A 21,772-nucleotide genomic window follows, 5' to 3' on the forward strand; every position below is an offset into this window, starting at 1 on the left:
CCCCCCTTCATAGCTAATATATTTATGGTTGCATACCCCAGCCTCATAACATCTTCCCTGGTCCACGTTTCTTGAAACATACATACGTCGTAACTGGCTACCAAAAGCCCCCAATCTGGGGAGTCCAACTTGTTATTTATTCCAGCGACGTTCCAGGAAAGAACCCTCAGCTTGGATTCAAGATTAGGGTTTTCGCCAGGAGTGAGATGGTTATCAGAAGCTGGGTTCAGGGAGTCCTCATTCTGGGCCAAATGGAGAGCTTCCGTTCCTACCCTAAGGGTACTCACGCTGGTTACACCAGGAGATGGAAGGTCATGCTCAACCAAAAGTGGAATTCCCTGCTGATGTTCAATTTACGAAGCCCCTGAAACATCCCCGACAGCACACAAAGTAGCCTGTGTTGTCTGCCCCTTGTAGAGCAAGTCAAGTCAAAAGTGCTTTATTCGAGTATTACTCATAAAAGCAGACATACAAACATATAATAAAAAAACAATTAGATCTGAGATGTCATATTGACATACGCACATTTCTAAAAAGAATACAAATTATTTTCAGAAAAAGAAAATATACATAATCACAGGAGTAAAATTCATTAATGTTGATAATGCAATTAAGTACAGTTTATAAAATATTTATACTAAAAAAAGAACCATTTAGAATTTCATTTCACAGTTGTAAAGTTCATGATGTTGATGATACAATTGAGTATAATTTGTAAAATCTTTATACTAAAAAAGAATCGTTTAAAATTTTTTCCAGATGACACGATAAATTACACTAAACAGAGAATAGACAGTACTCTAGCAGTCTCTGAGCGTCTAGGCAGAGAGTAGTCACCGAACTAGCAATCTCTGCCTGATTATCCATGCCCACCCCAGATACTTAGCGGTGGCAATTATAATCCAAGTTAAAGTAGTCGATCTAACTATGCGCAAAGCCACCATACTACTTTTAGTACCCAGGTTCCTACACATAGGTGCCAACCAAACACGCCTTGGAGTAGAGTATGGTTTGCAGGAGAACAAAAAATGTCCAAGTGTTTCATTACCTTCCCCACAAGCTGGGCATATAGCAGGGCCTCCTTCCCTCCACTTAGATGTTAGGTTACGAAGAGGAAGAGAGCCCGCCCTTAGTTGAAAAAGCAGTTTCCTATCCAAAGGTTTGGATATATAATCCCAATACAGTTCATACATGGGGTACAGTTTAACCTCAAGAAAACTAGCAGTCATGGACCCATAGTTGATACTGAGCAAACTCTTATTAGCAACATTTTCCCCAAAAATATTTTTTAGGGTTGTCTTATTAGGAAATGATGCCCCAGCTGGGTCGGACCATAGTGCATTTAGGCCTAGTTCAGATAGTGCAAGTTTTAATAATTTGAACCATCTAATTCTATTAAAGCAATCTGCTTTAACCCCTTCTGTGCCCGCCCCTTTCCCCGCCCTGTGCCGGCCGTTGAATTAGCGGGCGGGGTCTATGACGAGCTGGACTCGTCATGGGCACAGCGCCACCGCGGCCCATGACAAGTCCAGCTCGTCATGGGCACTGAAGGGGTTAATAACGTCAGTGAACCCGGCTGCATAGTGAGTGAGCTCAGGTGTGGTCCATAATCTACGCCAATATAAAATTGGTCGTAGTTTGCCCATTTCCGAGATTTCTTTCCTGCCAAGCTCGTATCTCAGAGGCAATAACGGACTACTCTGTGGAGTACCCGTTAGTTTCCTAAGAAATTTGTTCTCTGAGATTTGTAGCTCCTGTAGATTTTCATGCCCCCATAACTCAGCCCCATATAATACTGACCCAATAGCTTTTGCCTCATAAATAATCAGGGGTGGTTTGATCGGTTTAGTCAATGATTTCCTATGCTCCTTTATGATGGTTCCAGCTAATTGCTTATGCCTTAGAATTGCAATATTTAAATGCTGGTTCCACCTATTATCATTAGAAATGAGGATCCCCAGGTATGTAAATGATGATACAACCTCAAGAGTGCGTCCACTCATGGTAATGTTAGGTTTAAAATTTTGATACGGATTAAAAACCATGAGTTTTGTTTTAGACGCATTCACCTCCAGTCCGTGATCCCCACAAAACTTATTGAAAATGTCCAATGCTTTTTGCAGTCCACTTGGAGTTTTAGATAAAATTAACGTGTCATCGGCGAACATTAAAATCGGAACTTTTACACCTGCAAGAGAGGGAGCATCCACTGCCTGTGATTGAATGCGGGGGACAATGCCATTAATAAAAAGGTGAACAAAGTTGGTGCCATTGAGCACCCTTGCCGAACCCCACGCTCAACAGGAAATTCGGCTGTATCTTTACCGTATGCACCCCATTGGATTTTAGCATAGGTGCCTTCATGTAATCTCATGATCAGAGTCAACAAGACTCCTGGGACCCCTAGGGCCTCAAGTACTTCCCACAGTTTCGCCCTTGGTACCAGGTCGAAGGCAGCCCGCAAATCGACAAAAGCCGCATAAAGACTGCCCCCACCTAGCACCACTGTCCTCCACTGGATCAGCTGGAACCGAAAAACTTGGTCCACAGTACTAGTGGCCCTGCGAAACCCAGCCTGAAAGGGAGATAGAATATTAAATTCTTCCGCCCAATCGAGCAATCGATTAACAATCACTCGCCCAACGATTTTTTGCACTGTATCGATTAGGCTAATTGGACGGTAGTTACAAGGCTGGGAACGATCACCCTTTTTGTACACAGGGATAATAACAGCACCCCGCCATGATACCGGGATAGCTGCACCCCTAGCTATGTGGTTTATTAACAAGTGAATATATTTACACCACCTCCCAGTGTCATTTAAGAAAACGTCCGCTGGGACTCCATCAATGCCAGGAGCACGTCCACTATGTACGGTTCTGAGGGCCAACAGAATTTCACCCTTCGTGAAGACATTGTCCTCAGAAGTTGTATAGATAGGGCAGGTGTTATTTGCAATCTGATCCCTGATAGCATACTGATCACTAAAAAAATTTATCCAGGCGTCCTGTGGGACATTGTTATTACAGGCCTCTTCAGACCTATCTTGCCCCCATTTGACAATATGCCAAAATAATCTAGAATCTTTTCGATCACTAGCACACTTCAACTTGTCCCAATGGGCTTCGTCCCAATCTTTTTTCGCCTTGGCAATACAAACGTTGTATAACTTTCTGGCAGAGCGGATGGCCCCCAGGTTTTTGCTCTTGATTGCAACTCCCAAAGAAATTCGTGCCACCTTGCAAGCATGGTTATACCATTTAGCTGCTCTATGAACACGTGTCATCTTAGAATTCACTGGTTTCAGAAAGTAGCTTTTAATTTCTTGGAAAAGAGACTCATGTACTTCAATAGTGTTGACTTGACCTGGAGTGATCCCTGCTTCATCGTCTAGGGCCATGATGGCCTTATCGGTCGCAACTCCTATATTTTCTATAGCTTGCTGGTCCGTCCTAACACTTGTCCATCTTAGCCTACGCATATCATTTGTTGGTACAATAAGCGGGGGTAGGGAATCATCCAGAGGAATAGAAGCATTGGATTCAGATGACCAACATTTGTGAGTAACACATAGCGGATTATGGTCACTCTCTAGCATTTCTGTTACAACCATATCTCTAACAGTTGGCCAAAGGGAAAAGCTACAAATAATATAGTCGATACGACTTTTGCTTCTCCCATTGTTAAAGGTCATAGCTGGTACTCTATCTGACTTTGTCCTTCCATTCAAAGCTCTTAACCCTTGTTCAAGGCACATTGCATTCAAACCCAGAATATCCTCAGTCCAACGAGTTACTGGGATAGTATCTAGTAAGGGGATGTCCCATTGTTTGTCTTCCTCTGCACCTAAAAAGGCTTCGCCTGTATCTAGAGGTTCAAACGTACGGTTTAAATCCCCTGCAATTATTATGTTTTTCCCACTAGAATGTGTCTCAAGGAGATTATACAGGGTAAGAAGAACCTCAGATTTTCCTACATTTCCACCTCTGGCATAAATATTATAAATATCGATGGATAAGGATAAATTACTCGTGAGTCTAATGAGCTGGATATCTTTTTGATCAGTCTCCACATTTTTTACAACAACCTTTAAAGATTGTTTGACCCTTATAGTAAGGCCCCCCATCGGACGCCCTTTAGGGCCCTTGGAAGCTGGTACGTGAAAAAAATTAGGTACCCCAAAGCAAAAACGGGGTCACAAGCCCATGTTTCCTGAAAAATACAAACATCAAACTTGCTAACAAACCTAAACCAATCACCACAATCCAGCTTGGAACATAGCCCGGCCACATTCCAGGATAATAAGTTCCCAATATCATGTGCCATTACAGGTTTGGGGCTAGAATCAAGCCCGTTCATCACAGTATTGTTTAAACCATTGGATTTTACATTTTCGGTAATTAAACCAGCTATGGCCTCCATGTTAACAATCTCAGGACGAGTACCTACTCGTTGACCTAGCTCATCAATAGAGCGTGACTCAGATGAATGGCGAAATGGTTGTCAATCACAAGCATCCAGGTCTGACAGGGCAGAAAATCTATTTTCCACACATAGACCCCATTCGCGAAATCCAGCATTATTACTACTCCTATTGGTCACAACATTCCATTTAGTTCTTAGAATACTAGGATTCGGATCTCTTCCTTTACGAGGATAAAAAAAGTCCAGGGTCAATGGTACAATTGAAGTTGACCTTCGCTGTGGAGGCAAGATGTTAGGCAAGATGTTTGATAAAACCTCGGGGTCAGTGAAGTTAAGAACAACACAATCCCCTCTGAACCTCTTAACGCTGTTACCAATCCACTCAACCCTTCTGGCATTAACAAGTTCTACAGATAATTGTTGCTTCCCCCAAGGCGATATTACCATGTTGTTAGTAAGCCACGATAAAGATTTATTTAATAAAGAAGGGGCAGATTCGACCTCCCCAGAAGCCAAAGGGGGGACATTTGCAAGGACAAGAACTAATGGAGAGGCTTCAACTACAAGCTCGAAAGACCCTTTCCCCATGTTAGAATTATTAGTGGCAGAGACAGGGGGTATATCTACAAGGGCACCACTAGGTACATTAGACAGTGGTACAGAATTAGAGTCAGATCCACTATTCTCAACAAGTGATGTTTTACTCATTACTGGCTCTACCCTAGATACAGCAACTTCAGTAATATTTCCTGTCTTCACCAAAGTTTTCTCTAGTAAACCACCTAGTCTATTAACCTCAGCGGTTAATTTATCGATTTTACTAACCAGGGGTTTAACTATACCTTTGATTTTTGTGTCCATCATGCTCCATAGTTTAGTAAATTGAGCGTTAGAAAGGGTTACGTGAGCTTCACTGAGCAGATCAACCTCCTCCTCCTCGTCCTCTGATATTTTCCTCGAAGGGGTTGCAATTTTGTTTCTGCCAGATCTTAGACCCCCTCGTTTTGGGATAACCTTGCTTTTACCCCTAGTAACCCTCGGAGCTGGAACAGGGGCAGTAGAAAAAGGGGACTCAATGTTAGTGGATATCACTGACACCCCTTCGCTATCACTGTTGGCTTCAGTAAGAACAACTACGCCACTAGGCAAAATGGGGTTTGTATCGTAAAGAGGGTCATGAGCCACACAAGATGTACTACTATTATGTGAAGCCGAGGAATCTCCATACTCTTTATCGGCCATTTGGAATTGGTTGGATGAATCTAATCCCAGTGAGGATCTCCTGTCGTTGTTGATTTTAGCCACAACTTGGATAAGATAATTATCTATAGTATTATTAGCTGGGGTTTGTTTTTTTCCAGGCATGAGTGAGGTAAATAAGGTGGCTGAGATAATCAATACACTTGTAGCACAAGATTCAAATAGATGTTATAATTACCCTAATTGGACCAAACTGCTCATATGTACAAGAATAGTGAAAGTAGATTTTCAGGCAGGGTCCCTGGCCCAACCCAACCTAGTCCAACCTCGGACGGCCTCAGACGGTCCCGCCCTTGTCCCGGGCTTCTCCCGGCGCCGCCCGCGCGCGATCCCGCGACGCGGGGAACGAGCTGTGAGTTTAAACTCCACCAGGCGGGAAATCCGTGCTGAGGGTGGCGGCTTCCTTCCGCTAGGGCACGTGGGATTTGTAGTTCCTCCCAAGCTGCTGCGGCCGCGCTGGTGACAAGGATTGCGGCGGCAGGATGGCTCCTACGATAGCGCCCAGGGGTGCTGCTGGCAAGATCAGGAAAGCGAGGTAAGGCAGGATCCCAGAGGCTTACACTCCCCAAGAACCAAGCAAAATGCCCGCTCTGCCGCGAACGAGCTGTGAGTTTAAACTCCTCCAGGCGGGAAATCCGTGCTAAGGGTGGCGGCTTCCTGCCGCTAGGGCACGTGGGATTTGTAGTTCCTCCCAAGCTGCTGCGGCCGCGCTGGTGACAAGGATTGCGGCGGCAGGATGGCTCCTACGATAGCGCCCAGGGGTGCTGCTGGCAAGATCAGGAAAGCGAGGTAAGGCAGGATCCCAGAGGCTTACACTCCCGAAGAACCAAGCAAAACGCCTTGTAGAGCACTTTAGTTCCCCGACTGAGCACCTGAGCCTGCTATTTGAGTCAGGTCCACCAGACCATACAAGTCAATCCACATCCTCTAGAGCCTCAAACCTGTTAGTTGGTGGGATGTTAAATAAGAGAGGTCTTGGAAGAAAAACTTCGTACAATCTAGCAGCAGCAGTTCAGTGCAAAGTTCCATAGTTGATTTAGGAACACTTTAAAAACAATAGAGGAGATAAAGAACAATACTATAATGGAGTTGAATACAGTTACAATTCCTTTACCATAACAACTAAATACAATTATTTGGGTACACAATTTCTTTAAGTACCAAAATAATAAATGGCATACAGTCAAGTAATTGGATCCACAGGTAGAAAGTAGTATGGCTAAGCATGAATAAAACGATTGTCCCCTTACCCCACTGCCTTAGACAAAAAATGTAAATACGACTGTTAGAAATTGGATTTTTGGTCGGCTAGGGCATGTGCCAAAGTTGGGCAGAAACAACCACTCTAGTCAGGATAAGGGACTTGTACTCCTAAAATTACCCCTGCTCACTCCCTTGGTAGGTTGGCACGAGCAGTCAGGCTTATCTTAGAGGCAGTGTGTAAAGCATTTGCACATAACCAACAGTAATACAGTGTAAGCACTACAAAAGGACACAACACCAATTAAAACAAATATCCAATATTTTAATATACTCAAGAGAAGAACAAAAATGATAAAAATCCACAGTACAGTACTTAAAAATCTTCGGTTATCAAAACATGCTTGGAAAATAGTTCCTTGATGTTGATAGCTCCGTCCGGGGCTATCATGGCGTTTTGAGCAAATAAATCCAAACAGTTCTGGCTGACCGCTGCATCGCAAAGAGTACCTTTTAAAAATGCAGGGCGTCGGCGACCTCTCGTTGAGCTTCCGAAAGCATGGCGTCTGCAGGCGATGGTTTCCGGAGGTCAGTGCAGGACTCGTCGGGACCCTCGAATTCACAAGCGTTGCAGATCGATCTCCTCTCTGTTGAAATCATGATCGTTGGTGTCGGCAGGCATCGGGTGCTGCAGTGCGAATGGCAGCAGTGCGGCTTGCGGTACCCTCAGGTCACGGTGTCAACAGCGGCTCGGTAACCGCGTCAGATGGCGTCATCGGGGAGACCAGGGTCCAGGTGCGGTGCTCGTCAAGGGTGCTAGCAGGTTGCGGTGCAAGCAGGTCGTCGTCAATGCTGAAGCGCTGTCATAGGCTGACGAACTGAAGTCAATGGCCCCGACGTGTGTAGGCCAAGGCTGTGGTGCGGGATGACGGCGGTGCATCGTGTAACTTTACGAGCAGTGCCCGTGAATCACGGTGCAAGCAGCGGTGTAGATTTCGGTGCGGAGCGGCGGCAGCGGGGATGCCATTGTCGTGAAGCCAGGGGGTGCGGAGTGTGGTGTCCACAGGTCGCGGTGCAAACAGCGGCTCGGTGGCGGCATCAGCAGGCATTGTCGTTGAGACCAGGGTCGCGGTACAGCATTGTGGCGGTTCCCTCTGCGGTGCCTTCAGGACACGAAGTCGGCAGCGGCATCGTAGACGTTGTTGGGTTGCTTTTCTTCTGTTGCAGCACAAAACACACAGTCCCCAGTGCTTAGGGCAGAAGAGCTTGAAGTCTTTGCTGTTCCTGAGACTTCTTGAACAGGGGGCAAGCTCTACCTTAAGCCCTTGGAGAAACTCACAAAGTAGATTGCAGAAAGTTCAGTCCAGTCCTTTTGCTGCCCAAGAAAGAAGCAGCCACTGCAGGCCAACATAGCAAAGCACACAGCAAAGTGGTAGTTCCTCCTCACAGCTTCTCCATCTCTTCTTCTTGGCCGTCTTCTTGGTCCAAAAGAGTTCTAAAGTTCAGGGGTCTGGGCCCCAATATTTATACCCCAAAATCCTTTGATCTCTTAGGCAGAGAGTGTCTGTGTCCAGCCAGAACCAGTTCTGCCTTCTCTGGTGTGACTTCCTGGCAGGAGGTGGAGACGGCATGGTCAGAGGCAGACCAGGCCCTTTGAGGTGCAAGGAAATCTCCTCCCCCTTCCCCAATTGCAACTCAGGCCTATTCAGCCCTTTCCTGACCCACCTAGACTATCTGGAGGGACTCCTTCTCCCGCGCCTTCTGTCATCCAAAACCCAGACAGGCAATCTACATTCCAGCAGAGGCACACAGGATGACTGAGCAAGAAAATACCTACTTTCTAAAAGTGGTATTTTCAAACACAGAATGTAAAAATCACCTTCACGAAAAGATGCATCTTTAGATTCTGAGTTCAGGCATACTAAACTTTATTTTCCTACCTAATGCCCTGGGCCAGTTATGTTTATAAGATGTTGTAAACAAACTCCCCATTCTGTCCTATGGGGAACAGGTAACCTTGCAATAGCGAAAAATGAAACTGGCCGCAATTCGCTATCAGGACATACCACACACACCAGGGCATGTCCTACCTTTCACATACACTGCACCCGGTCCCCACAGGTACCTTGGGCCTACCTTAGGGGAAGCTGACATGTAAGAAAAGGGAAGGTGAGGGACTGGCAAGTGGGTGCACTGGCCAAGTCGACATGGCAGTTACAAATGGCAGGTCAGAGTTACGTTTTCAGGGCTACTCACGTGGGTGGCACGATTAGTGCTGCAGGCCCACTGGTAGCATTTGATTCACAGGCCCTTGCACACTCAGTGCACTTTACTAGGGACTAACAAGGAAATCAAATATCCAATCATGGAAACACCAATCCATAACACAGTTTACCACAGGAGCACTTGCACTTTACCATGGATCAGCAGTGAGAAAAGTGCACAAACTCAGGTGAAACACGCCAAAAGATGCCAAGTCTAACAACGACTAAAACAAATTTAAAAACACCTTAAAAAGCGTGAAGATTTTTATCCAGACTAATTCGTTCTTTGGGGGAAGGAAAAACTCACTAGCTGTTGCTACAGTTTTGATATTATTCTGTATAAACAAAGTACGTAGTAGATGTATATCTACTTCGCTTTTGCAATTAATATATTTTATGACTGTATATGCAAGAAATATGAGAATTTAGCAATAACATATTAGTGTAGTTTGCCTCATGTAAGAAATTTCTATTCACTAAAAGTAGTTGGAAATTGAGCATTAACTTTTTACAAATGGAAAAGACTTTTGTGAACAAACCCTTTCATTAATAGGTCGGTTCATAAAATTACAAAACGAACCAGGTCGCAATCCAGCACAACTCATCAATATTATTGCGACTCACTATGATTGGATGCAATCACAGAGATGGCGACATGCTGGAGTAAGCAGACCACCATGTCTATGATTGTATTTAAATAAAGTAAACAAAAAAAAAACCTGCCCGTTTTAATTAAAGGAAATGGTGCTGCAATTAAAAAGAAAAGTTAACGTTTTTTTTAAACAATCTTTTTATTGCGTGTTAAGTAAAAGAAAGAGCATACACAAACATAACATTGGGCAGCATACAGAGTTGAAGGCCATGATACATATCTCATCAAATGGAATGAAATAAATTTTCAGAAAACACATAAGGAGAAATGAAGAAAAGGTTATTTTTAAGTTTGTTTGTGAGTTTGGTGCACTGCTCACTCCCCAATAAACTGTTTATTTTTACATTCAAATAGTGGAAAATGTTTAAAGGGGACCCCTTCTTTTTTTGTGAATGTGTCACCACCGCAACTCAGGTGTCAGTAACGTTTTACCGTTTTCCAACCAAATTACGGTTGCAAACATTGATGCATACCATAAAGAACCGCTATTTGGAAGAGACACCCTAAACAAACCCCTTGCAAACAGCGATTCATCATGACTTTCTAAACCCATTTTACAGTGTGGCAACATGTTCCCAAACCATGGGTTTAGCAGATTTTAAAAAGCCATTTAGCATTTGCAAACTCTGGGATTTTGCAACTGACAGGCTATGTAACAGCAAAATGGCTTTGTACACCAGACCCCTAGATATGTATGGATGGGCAGTTAGAAATAATATGTTCCTTTTCCCTTACAGTGTTTTTTGTAGCGTCAGCATGGGTTAAACATTTGTCTCAGTGCTTCAAGAAGGTGGAATTGATACTTGAACACAACACCACTTCCTCAGCTCACCTCGGATGCAATGGCTAATTATTCCATGCCTAATGCTTATACTAGGAGGAGGAGGAGTGAGAGGCTGTTGAAAGGTATGGGTACAGTATGAAACTGATACTACTAAAGTCAATAAATGCAAATCTCATGCTGAGACTCTAAAATGGGGCTTATTCCTGTCATGACGTACACAGAACAAAACCCAACTCGGAAGCACCAGCCCCATGAAATCAGGCAATAGGAGATCACCCGGAGATTCTGTAGAGTTAGACATCACAACTAGTAAAGAAGGAAGTAAACTAAGTGCCATAGGAAATGGCCAATGTTACCCTCCACACCTAATGCTATGCTCTGGGGGTTCAGTACAGAGACAGAGAATTGTCTGTACTAGGTGCGGCTGAAGTCAACACATAATCATAGTCTATTGGGAAGATTGGGAAGATCAACTGCCTGATAGTTGTAGGTTTCAGACCTATCTCTGTTTTTATGAATAGGTACGGGTTGTAGTTGGTGAAATGGGATGACAGAGGCAACAGCAGTGACAATGATCACCCTCTACTGCGAAAGGAGTTGTCCAAGTCTAGCATCAAAGTTGTTCCCAGATATCCAGGGCTACGAGACGGCAGACTGGATAGCAGACACACATGCGCACTGCAGGGCTGTGGGTATAGTTGTAAATATTGAATGCTGTGGGATGCTGCCACCATGGGACACCACTCTCTTTGATGACATTGGCACTGAAGGGCAATGGCCTTCGCGCAGATGTGGAATGTTGACACTTCAGTGACACCATAACTGAGCCACCTGAAAAGTAGGATCCTAGGTGGCTTGAATCCCTATGAGAATACGATATTGTGGGTTTAGAGAAGACATGGGACAGGGAAAAAAACATTTGGGTGGATGGGTATAAGTCATATTTTGGGCCCGCAAGGCCCTCTTCAGGAGGAAGTGGGAAGGGGGGGGTCTCTTAATTTTAATCTCACTCAAATGACTAGGAACCCATAGTATTGTGGACACTGTTTCTTGTAATTGTATAGTAGTAGAAATTACTTTAACTAATACAACTAAATTGTTGCTTTTTTATAATTTGTTTGAGAGTAATTTTTTAAATGAACATTTGTGTAACCTGAAATGCTTTTTAGAGGATTATAGGATAAAGCAACCCACTTTTCATTCCATTGTAATTTTGGGCGATTTTAATGTTCATTTATGTATCAAGAACTGTCATGTTGCAGACTCTTTAGTACAAGCTAATTCTTTTAATTTCCACTTCGAGCATACAAAGCAAGGAGAGTGTCTGGAGGATCTTCTGGCCATAGTAGACCTCATCCAACCTATTATAAACGCTAGTGAGGTGATTCTATAGTAAATTATATATTAATCTCCCCTGTAATGTCAGCTCAGGTGGTTTATTATAATGCACAGTGGTCTCATTATAGTGACCACAATCCCGTCTAACTAGAGTTAGGTGGGGGTATTGGCTTAAAGGGCAAACAAGGGAAACCCTCCATTGACACTTGCCTAAAAGCCTTCTGACCAGGGATGTAGGCTAAATAGGACCAAAATAATCCCAGACCTTTTCCTCTAGGACCTCTGGCAAAGTGTCAAAAAGACCTTTGGCATCTGTCTGGAACCTTCAAACCTGGGGGCTGAGGTTCTTTTAGCATTTGAAGGTATTTGCGCACAGGTAGCGACAGACCTCACCCTGCCCAGTCGAAGACACATTGAAATAGGTGAGAGATGGTTTGACAATAATTGTTCATAGGCACATCAAAAGCTTATCATGGCCCTTAAACTGGTTCCAATGGATAATGCTCATATAGCCTTGTTAAGAAAGTCCTAAATGTGCTTTGAATATCCGCAAAAAGGAAGTCAAAGAGGAAGCCTGGAACGACTTATTAATAGTCCTAAAGGATAGCTCGAGATTCTTGGCCATAGTTAAAAAACGCTTTTTTCCTGGATTCAGTAATTCTCCCCTAGAATGTAATATTGCAGAGGATGAGTGGTACTTCCATTTTAAATCCATATATGAGGGCCCGGCTGAGTTGGGTACTCTTGCAACCCTAGATCATGATTTGAACTCCCCTGTATTGGTCTTTAATGAAGGAGAGGTTGAACAAGCAATTAAACAAATGACCAGTAATAAGGCACCCGGTTCGGATGGTGTGCCGACCAACTTGTATAAACAGAATCCAATCCTTTGTGCAAAAATGTTAACCAAAGTTTTTAATATAGCATGTCAGCAGGGATTTCCTTCATCCTGGTTTCACTCTACTATTATTCCGGTCTTTAAAAAAGGACAGAGAGGTAACCCTAGCTGCTATAGGCCTATTTCCCTGATTGACTCAGCGGTAAACGTTTTAGGTAGAGTGATTTTAAGTAAACTTTCAGATTGGTTAAATGATACTGGTGTATTAACAGACCTACAGTTTGGTTTTAGAAAAGGCAGGAGCACACTAGACCAGTGTTTAAACTTGCACTTATTAGCCGGGAAATATACAGTGGCTAAGGCAGGTATGGTACAGCTGGCATTTATGGATCTATCCTCAGCATTTGAACTAGTAAACAGATCAAAGTTATGGGCAATATTGATTGATATGGGAATGGATCACTGTTTAGTTAATTTTTTGGCGGATCTTGATAGGGATCTATTTGCAAGGGTGAGAGTTAATCAAGATGGCAAATGCACAAAGCACTTTAGCATATGTAGAGGTGTCCGACAAGGCTGCATTTTAGCTCCCCTGCTTTTTACCCTTTATATAAATAATTTAGGCACCTCCCCATGCTCTGCTAGCCTAGATATCCCACGTGTAGGGAACAGGGTTATCCCTGCCCTCCTATACGCAGATGACAACGTTTTGTTGACGGGCACAGCTGAGGGCTCCAGAGGCTATTGGATTATTTTGGGTCCTTTATGCAATCCGTAAATCTAATTGTCAACAAAACCAAATTGCATACGATGATTATTGGCCAGAGACCAAAAAAGCTGTACACGTTTTACTGCAAAGGTACAGAACAGTCAAGGGTGGCCTCCCTTACTTATTTGGGGGTCCTGTTCGATGAGAAGGACTCATGGGTCCCCCAGCAGAAAGCAACAAAAAATCCCATTTCAAGATCCACAGCAGCCGTCCGTGGTTTTGCACAGCGACTTGGGGCGAAGCCAATTGAAGCCATGCTTAACATCTATAGGTCTAAATATATTGCCATTGCGAGGTATGGGTCTGCAATTTTGGGATATAAATCGACTGAGGGGCTTCAGATTGTCGAAAACAAGTTCATGAGGCTTCTCTTGTCGGTCCCGCAATCTACCTCAACCTATATTATACACCAAGAATTTTGCATTGGCTATGTTTCAGATCAGATAGGGCCGGCCCCAGTGGTATGTTGGTTAACGATCTGGATTAACCCAGAACTCGTTTTGAATCAAGAGATTGCCAGGGATTGTGTCTCCATGAAGAGAGCAAGCAGAATTCCATGGATCCAGCATGTTAAGTTATTTTTAAATAAACTTGGGCACCCTCAACTCTTCAACTCCGCTGAAAAAATACCGAAAGAGGACCTGGTGTGGGTAAAACACAATTTCTTAATTTGTTGTCTGCAGAGAGAGAGGCGATTGAAATAATGAAACCTATAGTTGAAGTTTTTCTCCTGTTAAAAACTGCACCACAGATAGAATTCGACCTGACATTTGTTACTAAGCCTTTCCATCGCTTTCTTTTAACTAGATTTCATTTTAATCTTATTCACTGTCTATTAGCAGACTCGAAGGGTTGGAGTAGGTTGAATGATCTAGGCCCCTGTACTTGTAATAATTTTTCGACACTATGCACTTTATAATGTTTTGTGATCGTTTTAGCGATATTCGTAGAAAGTTTGTAATCCCTATTTTAAAAGGGAAAAGGTTTTATGCAGATTAGACCTGCTTTGTTATATTTACAGATACTGATTGATCCTTGTGAGGCTTTTTATATTGCAAGCTTTTTAGTGGCGGTTGTGAGACTCAGGAAGAAACGGTGTTCTATGACATGGATTCCGGCCAATGATTATTGATGAATTGTATTTTACATTTCATTAGTGTTGTGATAATTGCTGTTTGTTGTGTACTCTTATGGTTTTTATTAACTGAATAAAGTGGATTTGACTGGCACAAGATGAGTCAGAGGTCAGTTCTTGTGATGAGGACACAGTGTTCATGGGCACAGTTAAGGATAACAATCCCAAACATGCTTGTTTGAAATCTGAATTATTGGTGCTGACAGGGCCCCGGGGCAGCTTCTGGACAGTGAACATGATATTGGTCCATGAGCACTGAAACATACTGGCCAGTGAGGCCCTGTACTTATGGTAAGTTTGGAGCTCTGATTCTTTGGTAATGATATAAGAGTACAGCCAGAAATTCTCTCAAAGCAGAGTTGCCTCTGTGTGAAGGGTGTTTCAAGGTGCAGATGAAAGGCTGATCTCATTGATCAGGGTCCTCATCAGGCACAGCTGTGGCTTGAAGAGGAGAAGTCTAAGGTCACTTTCTTTCTTGAGCTTGGTATCTGCAGTGACTCGGCTGTGACCCATAATTTGAGCTCTCAACTCTACAATGCGTTTTACATGCTTGGTATTGTAGCACACAGCAGCTCTTGCCTTCGGTAAAAAGTTCTATTTCCCTGGCTAGTTGATTTGATGAGAAGTCCGTCCGCAGTCGGACATCCACCTAATGCATCCAGTTATACCTTGACTGGAAGGAAGTGAGCACTGCTCAATGGACACTGAAACATACTGGCTAGTAATTCCCTGGAATGGAGCAGGTAAAACAAAATTTTGTATACCTCCTCTATTTTGCATGAAATTAATTACGTAATCATTCTAAATATTAACTTGTATTAATTAGTTTGAAGTGAGACATTATCAACCAACCCTTACACATTGAGAAGCACAAGATACACGTGGGACTAAAATGCTAATTGCATGGCAGAACAACTAAATTAATTAACTGTGGTACGCAAACTAATTTTAGATCGTGGTGAAATAGAGAATTGCATGATTTATGTTGCTTTGTGATGGTTTGTGCTTTCAGTACTGAAGAATGGTGAGTATTATTGCTTTAAATGTTGCTACAAGCTAGGAAAATACTAATATACATTGGGATTAGAATGGGATTAAACATTAGAATCTTAATTTCTATATTTTAATTACTGTTATGTCTGTTTTTGCTTAAGTTGGCATTCGGGCCTACTAGGCCGCAATACTTAAAATGGAGGTCCTATGCAGCCGCCGTCATGTGAGCGCGATGACTTCTGCGCAGAATCGGAAGGCTCTGGAGATCTCCAAGTGACCTCAGCCCCTGCGACATCATGTTCCTTGTCAAGGATAGGAGCATGGAGGGTTGCCAAGTGATGGACGGTGTGAACCACCAAGGGGACAATGGAAGACCTGTACAAGGATGCTTGCTAGTTATTACTTTCGGAACTTTCACCTGTGAACCGAAATCGATAAAATACATTTTGCGCCTTGCTATGCCAAGTCTCATGGAAAACCAGTTGGTCCTGGGAAACTTTTGAGAAATTACAAGTTGACCCAGACTGGCCAATCGGAACAGTTTCTACCCCTAAATTGTTGCATGTTGAGCTGAAGTAAGAGGGAAAAAGGGTATAAAAGACCCTCATCCGCCTATGGGGGGGTTCACTGGGCTGATCGTCTATGGCGTTGGGTCTACGTTGAGCTGATGAAGATTTGTATGGTTTACCTTGGGTTTCTTTGATCTTTTGGAAGTTATTTCATCTGATGGTTTGATTATTGCTGTGTGTCGGACATTTTATCTTGGACATTGTAGCAGAGACTTTGAAAAATCCTCTGTGTGATCGGAGGGTCGCCAACATTTGATATTTGGTAACTATAAAATCCATTTCCAAATCTATGTTTATTTACCAAAGGTTCGATTTTCTCCCTGGACTAAACCGAATTATGTTATAATCTGTAGTGCCTAAATGCTAATGCAGAGCAAATTATTGTTAGATAAACAAATTTGGATTAATCAGAAAGGAGTTTGTGATTCTTTAATTGAGTACCGAAATTGATTGATTAATTGTGTTTAGCTGGTTCTAAATCAAAATCAACCAGTCCACTTAATTGGTCCGTCGACCAAGTGGTGAAGTGCCTTGATGTTAAGGTCAGGATTCTATAGGTGCAGATGTATATAATGTATATTATGTAAATATATTTAATCCTGATAGGTAATAAGGTACCCACATGTCCAGCGCTTTTTCTCCTGTGTACAGATTCGAGTGAGACGAGTGCATGTTGGTGTTATGGGCCCCACAAATGGATTAGTGTATGGATGAGTTGTTATGATGACGAGTCTGTGACATAGGGGGAATATGTAAATTTGCCCTTTTCCGCTGGAGCAGTTTTCTGTGGCTATGGAAAGCTGACATAAGTTCACATGCAGACTTCTAAATCTTTGTGATATTTTGGAATTTTCCGAAGTTTTTTTTACATTGTTGAAAAGTCCATTGCTTAGCGTGTTTTGGTGCACAGATACACACAACATCCATTTATAGTGGGCAAATTCTACCTCTAAAAGCTTTTTTGCAGAAAAAGCTGCTGGTAAAAACATTTTTGCAGATAATTTCACCTTCAAGCAAATTTGACAAACTTTGCAACTTTTTAGGGTTCACCTACACAGCACTTGGCCTGTGTTAGTGAAAGCTTTTATATTAAATATATCTTAAAAGCGGCTTGCATCCAATACCCTTGCTTTCATTGCTTTTCATTGGTTCCTGGGCTTTCGGCCTCCATTCTTTTGGCTGTAGCATATTTTCCTGCATTTACCAATGCTTTTTCCACCTGTTGCATCTCTTATCAGTTTCCCATTTGCAAAGTACTGTAGCCATCCACTTTTGGGGAACTATTTTCTCATGGTTTTTCCTGCCCAGCGCTTTAATTTTAAGTGATCACAAACACTGGATACAGGTGATGAACAGAAACACTGCAGTGGTCTCAATGCACTGCTTTTTTCCGCTGCTGACATCCTCCGACGTAGCTTTTATTGTTTTCGCTGCTTCAGACAAGCGAGCATGAACTAGTGCCCCCGGGGCACAAGAAATTACATACTTGAAAGCTTGCAGGCTAGCGTGCACTCAGTAGTCCCCCCGGGGCCACTGAGACTCGAATAGGGATCCCGAGCCAGCAGCTTTGGGCCCTGCGCCATGTCCTACAGCACGGTTCTCCAGCGCCTTCGTAGGACCACCAGGACATAAATGGAGCACTGTGGCTTCAGACAGTCCCTGTCCTTTATGTCCTGCTAGCGCTCAACAAGCTGTGACTGGTCCAGCAGATTGCAGCTGCCTTTTTCAGCATTAATTTTTAGGCTGACTTGGTGCCTTTATAAATCATTCATGAAACATAGGGGGATATTCCCAAGGACTTATCTCCGATATATCCCCACCTTAACGCATCAAAAGTGTAGATAGATGTAACACCCCATTAACAACAGTGGCGTAGCAAGGGGGAGGGGGGCGGTGGGGGCGGTCCGCCCTAGGCGGCACTATTTTGGGGGCGGCAGCCGCACGGCACTGTGGGGAGGACGGCTGGAGTGGCACGCCCTCGAAGCTGGGGAAGCGGGTCGCGATCCTCGGCAGAGACGCTTAACATCTTGTGATTCTGGGCAAATCACAAGCGCCCTGTGAACATAAACATGAATGTGTCCACTGTCCGTTTGTAATGTAACTGGCGCTCATGTAAAGCGCGCCCATACCTTTGGGTCGAGTTCGCGCTATATAAAACAAAAACAAAAAATTAAAGAAAGGATAGTAGTGGACCGCTTCTATCCCAATCGGGAAGTACAATTAAGTAATACTTGTTATGTGGGGTCCCGCGCAGGGCCCTGGTGCACTGCCCCTGCTGCACCAACGATAGCGACATCCCACCATGACATTGTTTCGTGCTTACCTAAATAAATATTGCTATAAGCTGAGGTGGAGTGACGCACATCCAATCCTGTAATTATAGACTTTTGAACTCATAATAACCCCGTCCGTGACCCGACTGCAGCCGTGTGGCTTCGGCTCTCACCCGGCCGCTCTATCCTCAAGTTAGCGCATCACCTGTCATAGGTTATGCTTAAATACCAGGAACTTTACACAGACTGCAGGCGAATGTACTTTCAGCAGGGAATATTATATATGTAGTAGTCATGCGCATAACTGTAATAAATGATACCTTTATCTTACGCATGTAGAAATACAAAAAATACTTATGGGGTGAAAATTACTTGTACAGGTACGAGGCAGAGTCCTCGGAAGAAACAAAAACATCGCCTCTGGTAGTGATGAAGTTTAAGACAACAAAGCGGCAGCAGGCCTGGCTACCCAATCACTCTGGGGCCTCGGAGTTCACATACCGCCATGACAGGAGAGCTTCTGGACAGTGTATTGATGGCATGCGAGCCCGTGCTTAGAGAAGGCTTAGGAGGTTCGCAAGCAAGTGGACACTAAATCTCCAATACACACTCCCATAATGAATGGTTTGTCAACATGTGTAGGAGTTTTTCTTATTTACATATTTAAAACAATCATTTTCGCTTTCTCTAAGCATATTCCCATAGTAGACTAAAAGGAGCTAAATTATCAGAGTGTTCTCACTGGCCCGTGGTGGCAGTCTTTATAATTTATTTGGGGACAGTAGTGTCAGTGTCCCCAAATAAACTATAAAGGCGCCCGCAATGGGCTACCACTGCCGTGTGGCCCCCGACACTAGTGTCGTGCTGTAAATTATGTAATTGAAGTGCAAGCACACCTGCTTGCAAAATGCTGCAGCGCACGCACCACCTAGCATAGTGGTGGTGGTGGTGCGGTGCTCGACGTCCTGCGTTTGTGAGTCCCAGGTCCGTCAATCTTGTAGCGTGCGTAAGCGCTACCAATGACGGCCCTGGGCATCATTTTTGGCCCGCCCCCACGCCGCGCTGAAAATGCAGCAGTGACACGCGTCACCACTATGCGCTCTCGTCGTAAGTGGAGCCGAGTCTGGGGAGTGCTGGGCGATTTGCAGCAGGACAACCCCTACGGTAGGACTAGGAGCCCTGCCACTACTGCGAAGTCTACACACAACCAACGAGAGCCTGAGGTAAGAGCTAAAAACGGGAGGAAAGGATTATGAGTACAATGCTTCTAGTTAAATTTAAAATTCTCAGATGGTGGGTGGGGTGGGTATCTCGACTGCAACTTAAGTGATTATATTTGTTTCGCCCATATTGGTATCACTGTTCAATCCACTGTATGTATCCTAAAGTGAACCTATTCGCTACTTATTTTTGATTAGGTTTGCAAAAGTCAATAAAGTTTTAAAAAAAATGAAAAATAAGGAAAGGAAAGGATCTTTGGTGAGCGGTGATCCTCCTCATTTTGGTGTTTAGAACTGCCCCTGAATATTACCCCACAAGAGTTCTTTTCACAGGGCTCCAATCCCAACTACCTCAGACCAAGGGCCTCTGGTTTCAGCAGCATTGATATCTGAATCTATTTTTGTTCTATATTAAAGGAAAGTAATAGAAATAAACCAAAGATTCTGTGGTTGAAATGCAGTTGGCCCATTACCATCACAGATAAGGCCGGAAGTAAGGTTTGATTGAGTAAAGTATACATCCTGTAGGTTGGCAAACAAATTCCAGGGCAAATATGTACCCCCGCCCCCCTCCTCGCTACCTGCCATGGGCGGCAATCTGAGGGATAGCCCCGGGCGCCAGAAGCTCTAGCTACGCCATTGATTAACAAGCCGGTGCAAACTGCAGACATCGACAGTATTCCTGTGATAACTGCCCCAAAATTTACCTCCACGGCAGACACCACCAACTAACCCTAATGAGATGCAGAGTAGGCGTTCCCGTGCAAAAACACACGAATAACCCACAACACCACTATCACAACGAACTGCCAGATCTGCGATGCAAACTAAAAACAGGCGATAAGCCGCGGTAGCAGCAGGGAATTAACACCTGCCTTTTGCTGGTGTTAAGCAGGACGACTATCTGCAGCATAAAAGGGAGCCCAACCAACAGCCACAACGGAAGACCCACAGATGCCATGGTGACAATGATCATGCAACGCGATACCCATGAGAGCCACAACACCCACCCCAACCCCTAGCCCCCCCTGGACATACACATACCGTGCATGACACAAGAGCCACAAAAAGCGCATGATAACGCACATTGCCAAAAAAATACACACATGTGTGCCCAGAAGAACAAGAAACAGTCACACAGTACTGAAGTAACAACCAAAAACTTTATTGAAATAGAACACAAAACACCAATGCAGAAGACTCCTGTCAGGTTCGTCAGGGACAATATCAACGTCACAGTCTGGAAAATAAAGCACAAAATCAGGACGTGTATCATGCGCACATCAAAGCAGCGAGACACAGAGAAATAGAGAAGGAAAGAAAGTCAGAGGGAGAAAGAGAGGGAAGGAAAGGAAGGGAGAGAGAGAGAGAGAGAGAGAGAGAGAGGGAAGGGAGAGAGAGAGAGACACCGCTGCCCCTGTGCACCCAGGCCCCACTGCTCACCTGCTGCCAACGGTGTGTCCATCAGTGGGCACACCACATGCCCGTGCAAGCTCCAGGGCCCGGTCCCACCACCATGGCATGGCCCACATCCTGCGCTCCCACCCTCCTGGCCAGCAGGTCCCACATATGACGCTGAGTCCTGAGTCATCAATGGCGGAGACCACATCAGTGCACACGTCATCATCGCAGGCTGCACAACCGCTCAGCTATTCCAGTGCCACTAACCCTGTGCAACCCCAGTCAGCACCACGTGGTGGTAGGCCCGTGACAGCCGCAAGGCTTCGGGTGCCACTAACCCTGTGCGCAACAACTCATGGGCCCATTATGATTGAGAACCCTGGAGCCCCCGTCATCCAGTCACCATCGGCAGAGGGGAATGTGATGTTGTCGGCCCCTTATATTTGCGGGGTCACATGGCCTGTGATGCCTGTGCCGGATGGGTGTGGTGTGTGTGCAAGCCTGCCCTCAGGGAGTGCCCGTGACATGCTGACAACTAGACCAGTGACCTGTACACCACCAGCGAGTACGCCTGCGACAGGTAGCTTTGTGGCCCCCCCTCGGAGCGTAAGCGGAGTGGTCTGGCCTGGCGTATGCCGGACCAGCGCAGGG

Source organism: Triturus cristatus, chromosome 3_2 (assembly GCF_964204655.1).
Source record: "Triturus cristatus chromosome 3_2, aTriCri1.1, whole genome shotgun sequence".
Lineage (NCBI taxonomy): Eukaryota > Metazoa > Chordata > Amphibia > Caudata > Salamandridae > Triturus > Triturus cristatus.